This window comes from Dryobates pubescens, chromosome Z, assembly GCF_014839835.1.
Source record: "Dryobates pubescens isolate bDryPub1 chromosome Z, bDryPub1.pri, whole genome shotgun sequence".
NCBI lineage: Eukaryota > Metazoa > Chordata > Aves > Piciformes > Picidae > Dryobates > Dryobates pubescens.
In genome coordinates this window covers 123,143,789-123,152,663 of record NC_071657.1, presented here as the reverse complement: position 1 = coordinate 123,152,663, position 8,875 = coordinate 123,143,789, and the positions used below count along the sequence as shown (strand labels likewise).

General features: G+C 49.4%; 1 protein-coding gene across 4 annotated transcripts in view; it reads left to right on the top strand.

Annotated features, from left to right (window-relative positions):
- The first annotated feature begins 2,131 nt into the window (after positions 1-2,131).
- Positions 2,132-8,875, top strand: part of FOXP2 (forkhead box P2) — a 421,646-nt gene continuing 414,902 nt past the window's right edge. For all 4 annotated transcript variants that reach the window (XM_054178909.1, XM_054178908.1, XM_054178907.1 and 1 more), the window contains exon 1: positions 2,132-2,394. The gene's annotated coding sequence lies outside the window, so the exon portion shown is untranslated. The remainder of the gene's footprint in view (positions 2,395-8,875) is intronic.

The following is an 8,875-nucleotide window of genomic DNA, read 5'->3' as shown; positions in this document are numbered from 1 at the left end:
ATGTGTGCCGGGCCGCGGACTCTCCCCACAACAAGTGCGTGACACGGCATCTGCTGCCGCCCCCAATTTTTGGCGGCTCGCAGGGGACGGCTCCTGAGGGCGAATTGCCTAACCCTCCGGGGCGCGCTTTCCTGCCCGCCTGCTCCCTCCCGGGGTTGTGGAGGGCGGCCTCCCGGGCGCACAACCTGCTGCCCCGCGGCGCCCCCGCCTTTGCCTGCGGAGCCCGTCGGCGGCCGGAGCCTGTGGGGTTCGATTTCGTTTGCAGGCCGGCGGGGAGCGGTACGGCGGGCCTCTCAAGGTTTCCTGCCCCGCGGGGAGCGGAGCCACGGAGGGCGGCTACCCGAGGAAACTTTGGTCCACGCCGCCGCATCACTGCAGAGTGTGCGGCGAGTGGCACCCGCAACCGTTGCGCTCGCAAATCGCAGCGGATGCAAGCAGTTCCCCGGTAACTCATACTGTGACTGTGGCGGCTGGGAGCAAGACAAAAGACTCACGAGGAGCAAATAAATATATTTTACGACCACCCATCGGCAGCGCCGCGGCCCCACGGCAGCCGCGCCGGCGGCGAGCCTGCCCCGGCGGTGAACTTTCACCTCGCGAACCCGGCCGCGCCCCATTGGCTCCCCGCCGCCCCGCCACCGCCCCGCATGGGCCCTGAAGCCGCTCCGGCCTCTGGCCCGGCCCCTGTCCCACTACCGCGCGCGGACGGGAGGGTGCGCGGCGTGGCGGGGGGCGGCCCGTGGCCGGGGGCCGCCGGGAGAATCCCTGCCGAGTTGCCGGAGTTGCCGGCAGCTCCGCCCCCGCGGTAGCGGCTCTCTCACACTCCCCCCGCCTCGGCCGGTGCCGCCGGGGGCCGAGCGGCCGGCAACATCCCATGTGTGGCACGCCGCCGTCCCCAGGAGCGAGCGGCGCGTGGCGCGGCGACGAACGGGCAGCCTCCCACTTCGCTTCCCAAAGTTTGTGGCAGTTTACGTTTTATTCAGTAAATGTGGTGCGTGTTAATTTTGAGTGACAGTCGCTGTTGATTCCGGCCCTCAGCGAGTACAGAGAGCCTTTCCAATTCACAGCTACTCGAAAAGCGTGGGCGCGGGGTTATGGCGCTGTGATCAGGTGGGCTCTGGGCTAACAAACCTACGTCCCCTGGGCGAGCGCTGCGCGCTGCTTCCAGTACTTACGCGAGTCTTTCCACTCAAGTACACCCCGGCGCCGAGTGGCCGAGCGCCGCGGCAGGGAGAGGGAGGACAGGACTAGCTTTTTGGTCACGGTATCAGCCACTGCTGCCCGCCTCGTTCCCCCACGCGAGAATCACTGAAAAGTGTTTCTCCGCCAGGCTGCGGCATCCCCGGGGATACGCGGTCGCGCTCGTTTGCCGCTGTGCTGTCACCAGAGGCGGAGAGCGGCCGGTTCCCTCTACGGGCAGCCAGGAAGCTCCTGCACCTTGCTCCGAAATGCCAGGGGAGGGAGGAGGAAGAAAGAAAGTTTCGGGGCCCGAGCACGCCTCCTCGGCAAAGCTACCGTCGGTGGTCAGGCCTGCCCCGCCACGCCGCCCCCCTCTCACGCGTGTCCCCCGGGCCTGAGGGCTGCGCACCTCGAGGGTTGCCAGCAGGCTGCAGACAGCCGGCACTGCCAGCACAACACACGGCTTTGTTTTCTGCCCGTCTGCTAAACTCGTTGTGTCTAACGGAGCCAGAGGAGAGGAGCGGCGGGAGGGGAGAGGGGCGGGAAGGGGGCAGCCGCCAAGAGCAAACAACTTCCCCGACGGTTTGTTTACATAGCAGGTGGACCCGCCGCGTCCCGCAGCATCCGGCTCCGGCGGGTCCGGCCGAGGCAAGCGCGGCGCGCAGCGGGGTTGGGCCCAGCGCGTCCCGACGGACTTTTTTTTCTGTTGTTGTTGCCATTCCCCTCTCCGCTTCCCCCCCCCCCCCCCCCCCTTGCCCCCCCGCGCATTATTAGCACTTCTGTGCAGGCCACTTCGCGATCATGTGAGGGCTCCCTCCTCACTCCCCTTTCTCCAAAGGAGTCGGTGTGTGCTGCGGCGGGGTTTTCTTTCTTTCTTCTTTTTTTTTTTTTTTCCCCATTTTTTTTTCTTCGCATTCCCAACAAAACACATACACACAGGCGGCACACTCCGCACACAGGCGGACCTGCACGCCGGGGGAGGGAGCGCGGCAGTGCCAACGCGAGGAAGCGCCAGCCGGCAGGAGGGCGCGAGCCCCCGCCGCCGCCCCGCGCCCGCGGAGGGCCCCGCGCCGCCCGTCTGCCCCCGCTCCCCCGGCCCGCGCGCTCCGGCGGCGGCTCCGCCCGCACAGACTTTGCATGTGCGCGCGGCTGCCGCTCCGCTCGCCCGTTCTCGGTGTCAGCTCGCCGGGACGCTCCACACCGCGTCTCCTCCCGGTAAGTGCTACCCACCCCCCCGCTCCAACCCCCCACTCCTCCCCGCACACCCCTCCCCCCGCTCCCCGGTGTGACTTGCTACTTCCACCCGCTCTTCCCCCACCGCCGCTTACTGACTTGCTGCCGCCGCGGGAAAGTTTGGCCGCGGCCAACGCGGCCGCAGGAGTGACATGTGTCAGGTCTCCCCGGCACCCGAGTGCACCGCTCCCAAAAATGCACTGCCAGTGGCGGGGGCGAGGGTAGGCGCGCTCGGCGGCAGAAGGCTTGTGCCCCGGCCGGAGTTTGGGCTGTGCCTGCCTAACCCGGCGGACGGGACCGGCCGCGGGGGCAGGGCGGCGGCTCCCCCCTAAATCTCCCGGGGCGGCCGTGGCAGCACGGGCGCGGGCCGGCGTGGCCACCATCCCGCCGCGCAGGAGCGCGCAGCGCCGCGGAATCCGCGCGTCCCGGTCCCCTCCAACTCGATTAATTAAAAACAAACAACCTGTAGCCTCCCTGTACGGGGACAGAAGTACAGGGAGGGGGGGGAGGGGGATGGCTGGGGAGGAAGGAGGGAAGTCTCGGGGCTGGGTTTCCGAGGGAAAGTGTGCCGAGGAGGCTTGGGCTCGTCTCCCCGTTTGTGGTGTTTCTTTTCTCCTCCGTTGTTTTTTTTTTTTTTTTTTTTTTCCCAATTCTTTCCTCTTTTTATGTTGGTATTTTTATTTTTTCCTTTTTCTCCCCGAGACCTTCCCAGCCCGGGCGAAGAAACGTGTCACGTTTCTCCTTTGTGTGCTGCCTGCCTGCCTGCCGGAGGGAGAGGCGCACCCCCCAGCTCCCGCCTCTCCGCCTGGCCGCCCGCGCAGAGGGGCCGCCGCGTCCGCCTCCTCGGGCCGTGCCGCCGCCCCGGGGCGCCCCCTCTGGCGTGGGCAGGGAAGCGCAGGGGCACGGGAGTGCCCGTGGGGCCTTCCGGCGCTGTTTGGGCTACGCGGGGAAAAGCATTGCTTTCCCCCCACTTCGCTCTCACACCTTCACCACCCCCAAGACAAAAAAAAAAAAAAAAGCCGAAACGCAAGAATTAATAAATGATGATGTTGGAACTGAGGAGTTCCAGAGGAGGACTCGGTGGCTGGTGTGTGGGGTTCTTCCCTTGAGATTAGTTAGGGCAATTCAAGAAGACTGCGGGACCTGGAAAGTTTTGAAAGTTTAATTTTCAGGCGAGGGCAGCGGTGGCGAGCCGGTGGCTGTGGGGCGTGCTGAGGTCTGCTTTTGGCGTCAGGAGTGCCAAGGCAGCGAGGCGAGGGAAGGGCGAACGTCAGTGCCTCGGCGCTCCGTATTCTGCTGTGCCGAACACGGGACGCACAGGCTGCAGAGCGCTCGTCCTGCCTCACCCTGCTAGGAAGCCGCTTGCCCCCCATCTGAGCTTGCATGGCGAAGGTAAAGACAGCCCTTAGGGCGTTTTTGCTCTCTCACTCCTGCAGTTCGGCTCTTGTCGGGTTCAGGAGGCTGTGCCCCGTTTCCCCGTTCAGCCCCCAGTCGACTGCACTGGTGAGGTCCCAGGATGGGATTTCTGGCAGAGGGGCAAAGCCTTGACTGCGGGCAAGCAGACAGTGCAGGCAGGAAAACATTCATTTAAAACTTGAAAGAACAGTCCGGGCAGAAAGTGGGCTGCTATTACCTTCTCAGGGGCAAAATATCAAGTAACCACGCTGAATTTGTAGTATCAACGTCTGTATATAAAAATTGCAGAACTGGAATCACTACTTTTAAGAAGAGGTTTATATATTTTCTTACACATAAGTTTCCCTTCTCAATAGGATTTCCTGTGGTCTTTTCTCTGCATAAAAGCCCCTATCCAAAACTCACTCAAGTGAGTGGGAATCTTTCCACTAACATCAGTAAAAATCGCTCCATTGGCTTGGTAGAATTGGATCAGGCCTTTGAAATTTTATTACAAATGTGGGACTAGGAAGTTGTGCACAGTGTCTGTATACCCACATTAATTGGTGTGTGTGTGGGGAAAAAAAATCGGAGACAAAGTTTTCAGAATTTTTGACAGGTTTATTCCCCCCTCCCCCTACTAGGTAATTTAAAACCATTAAGGGAAAACTCTACTGCTAGTAATATTACTTTAAAGAAAATATGATTAATTATTGAATCAGTTTCTCTAATGCCACACTAAATCCTTTAGAGTATGTAGTTTTAAATGTTCAAGTTAGTATTTATTTTTAATTCAAAGTTTTTCCTGAGTATAATAATTTGCTTATAAAAAAATACAGATACTGAAAAGACCCTTGTTTTACCATAACTTGCCATTTTAATGTAGCTCTTACAAACCGGTTGCATTCTGTAGCATTTTTGTGTACACAAATCATTCATTTAACTGCTTAGATCAGTAGATTACTAACAGTTGGGGAAAAGGCCAGAGTGTTTCAAATACAGCATTTCCAAAACACATTGTAACTTTCATGACATTTGATAGATCACTTAGTGACGTACAAAAGATACTTAAGTAGACATTCGAACTTATTTTGTTAATATGTAGCACCTGAAATGCTGCTTCATGTGAGGCCTTGGTGGTGTAGACTTGAAATAACTGTAACCTCACTAGGAAACATAAGCAGAATCAACCGTGTAAATATTTGTGTATTGTTTTTGGTTTTTACCTTTAGTCACGAGATCTCTGCAACTGTGAAGCATATGAAAGAGGGGGAAAAAAAGTTTTGTAGCTTTCCGTTTAGTGAAGGTTTGTGTAAAATTACCAAAAACTCTACAGGGAGCAGATTTTTTTCGAGAGTGAGGAGGGGTAGAAGAAGTATATCAAATTCGGGACATTTTAGTTAGTGAATACATGGTACTATTTTAAAGATACACTAGGTTTGTACACTAGGCAGTTGTCAAGTTTCATAGATTTTGGAAGTGACTTTTTTTTTAAGGTAATAATCTGTGCACTTATACATTTTAAAAATGCTTTCTGTAATAGAATACATTGAAACTAACATTTTAAGATTAAAGGTATATTCACTTAGAAACAGTCCTGTATATATTTAGACTCAAATGTATTTAAAAACATTACTGTAGCATAAGGTTTTTTGTTTTGTTTTGTTTTCCCCCCTGGGTAGATTTACATGAGTGAGAAAAAGCTTTGATTATTCTGAGGAATATACCCGATTCAGCATTGCATGCACAGGAGTTATTCAAGGCTAGTGGGCTGAAAACAATAGCAAACTTCTGAGATGTGATCCATGTTGTGGCAGTGTTTTGCTATGTGTCATTGAAAATGTCACTTCATCACTTTGTTTTTCATCATCAAAATGTTAGGGCTGGAATTTATCTAACTTTATGATAGGGTGATTAATTAATATTTCTTGAACACTGAGTTCTCTTTTGTTCTATTTCTATTTATACGAGGCTTATTTTGGAGAAATTAAATTCTGACAGTTGAAAAAGAATGGTTCATGGGAGTCATTGTGTTTTTTCTATGCGAGTCAGATCATGAAGAGGTCACTTGCTTATAGGAAATTAAAATGATTTAGGACATAGGTCACTGAGAAGTACTCATGCAATGATTCTGACTAAAGAAAATTGCAAATCATGGTGAAACTGAAAAATGCATCAACTGGGTTGCAAAATAATTTTTGGTACACTCAAACTGATACCTTTTAAAATTTTGTGACAGGAAGTGTGTCTAGGGGTAATGCAGATTATCTTTTTTGTGTTTATTTTTTCCCTTTTCTCTTTCACTTTTTCCTTCCCCCCCCGGCCCCGCCAACCGCTGTAGCATACATCTCAACTAATCCTTGTTAGAAGAAATACTTGTCATTTGGATTCCTGCTCCCTGTCTTGTTTTGATTTGAGATCTTTCTTAATTGTGGGTGTAAATTAGTGGCACCAGAAAACCTGAATAAAAAAGATGACATTTTAGAAAAAATTAACTGTAACAAGCTACCCTCCTAAGTGAAAACTAATCTTAAAATTCTAATTGTATGATGCATTGTTAGTTGTGTGGAGCTCTTCTCCCTCATTTTCTGCTTCCCAGAAAGAGGATACTTACCTGATTGTAATAATTTCCAAGGGTAGTTTTAAACTTAAATTTCAAAACCTCTAGATGGGCACTAAAACAAGGAGCCATCCCAGAAGTATCATCTAACAGCAATTGTCTTTTTTTCTCCTTTCTGAGGCTCTCAGTTGTTTAATTACACTTACTACTTTTTAAAATCTTTCAAGATGTTTACTGCAAACTATAAGGCATCTATCCTTTGATGCAAGATGTGCATCTGTTTTGTTTTTCCTACTCTCCCTTCCCCCACCCCCCACCCTGGTTTGCATTTTAAGGGTAAAACCATATTTTGTGTCAGTAGGCTGGATTTGAAAGTGCCAGTTTATGCTGTCATCACTGAAGTAGCTGAAAGTAATCTCTTTAATGAGCAGTTGCTACAATGTTTATTGGTTCACCAAAGTCTAGTATGGGCTGGTGTTAGAAAGTAAAGTTTGAACACTGAAGAGTTGTGTGTGGAATTGTGTTTAATGTAACAATTTCAGTTCCTGTTCTAGGGAAAATGAAATAAAAATGTTAAGTGCATTGTATTATACTATTAAATTGTAGAGGTTGTTCAGGATGGGGAATAAGAAGATTTTAGGCTTAATTTTTTAATCTGTTAAGTTAGCTCTTCCTTCTGCAAATAGTAATCACATTTCTGTATCTAGAAGGCGTTTTGTTGTAGTTAGTTTCATACTTGTATATACATATATGTGTATATATATTTTTTTATATATATGTTAGTAGAGCTGGCTGCTGAGGGTTGAGCCAATTCCCATGAATACTGTGAGCTGTACCCTTGATGTGCCTCAAGTGTGAGTGTCTCCTCCACTTGGTGACAGAGGGCTTCACCATGGTTGTAACAAAATGAAGATTACTTTCTAATTGATCAGGTTGTGCAAAGGGAAAACAACCAGGTAGGTTTAAGGGGCAGGCAGCATCTTCATTCAGTGTGCAGAAGGGACATTTTCTGCCCTGTACGCCCCTACCACCACTCCCATGCTGCTGCATGATGGCCCTTCTGGGGTGGAAGGAGTGATTACACATGTCCATGATAAAACCCAAAACCTCTTCGGGGTTCACAGACTAGCTTTGGCTTACCTGTGAAGCTTACTTGTTTGCCAAGAAACTGATCTCCCTCCTTGCTATGGACAGCGTTTACTGAAAGTGAGTGGTAGGGTGTGTATGTTTTGAGATATGTATGTTTGAGCCCATTGGTGGTTGTCGGGTCCACAGAGATACTGCAGATCCTTTGCTCAGTGAGCTGGTCCTTTAGACCTCTGCTGTGCATCACACCATGGTTGCAAATTGCATTGAATCAAGTATTTCTGTAAATTACTGGTCTCAGTCCTGCTTCAGTTAATTTGCCTCCAGGATGTTGTGAGGATGACTGGGATTCCAGAGGGACTGTGCCAACCTTCCTCCCTGTGGGGAATACTCTTTACTGTTGGGCCCAGAACTGGAAATTCATTTGAAGAGTGATGTTTTGAGGCTAGGTGGTATATTGTTATATATAGCTAGAAAGTTGTTGACTTTTTCTAAACACATATTTTCTTTTGATAAATATTTAACATTGTTATGGAAAATGTCTTATATCCTGTAAGACTGATGTTTTGTTGATGTTCCTATTAGAATAATTATTTTTTCTTGCAGCATGATGTGTATTTTTCAGCTTTGTCAGAATTCCCTAAATAAATCTAAATACTGGCTTATTCCATTATCCAATTTCCTTATTTGAATCTAAACTATCATGATACACATTTTAAAAATGCTAATTTTGTATTTGATATAATTTGAAATCATGTATGTGATGTAATTTGACAAATTGCTTTTGTCACATGTGTATTTTAAAACAGTATGATCTAGGTGGGTGTTATCATCTTGATTTTTGTGATCTGTCCTTTGAGGGAAGGAAGGAAAATGTCTATACAAGTTTAGCATATTGCTTTGCTTGTCATATAGGGCCAAATGAGATAATTCAATCTGCAAACTAAGGAACTTCTGTTGAGACAAACCATCTCAGAGTTTTCAAGTTATTTCAAGCATAATTGTGTAAAGGTCTATCAGGTGTTGGTTTTGAATTTACCCAGGAATGGCAAAGAAATTTTAGAAGAGTTGAATATCCCTAAGCACCATTTCAACTTTGCCATTTCATCAGTGCTGTCTTGTAAAAAAGTTACTTTCAATTATGTTGTTAATTTCTCTTTTTGTTGGTCTTAGTATTGATGTTGAGGAGGCAGATTGCTCTTCCAGACCTGCAACCCACCTAGTAAAACAAGCTGTGGGTAATACCTGTGGAATAAAACCTGTGGCTGACATAAAACTGCTTGGAAATTAGATCAGAAGTTGTCAAGTTTTACTATGTAGAAATAACGTAGAGAAAATGGTAAGGATTTGTAGTGGGAAGCCACAAAGGGCTTTGGGGAGCAGAGGGACAATACACAAACAATAAAGAGTTTGGGAGTGCTG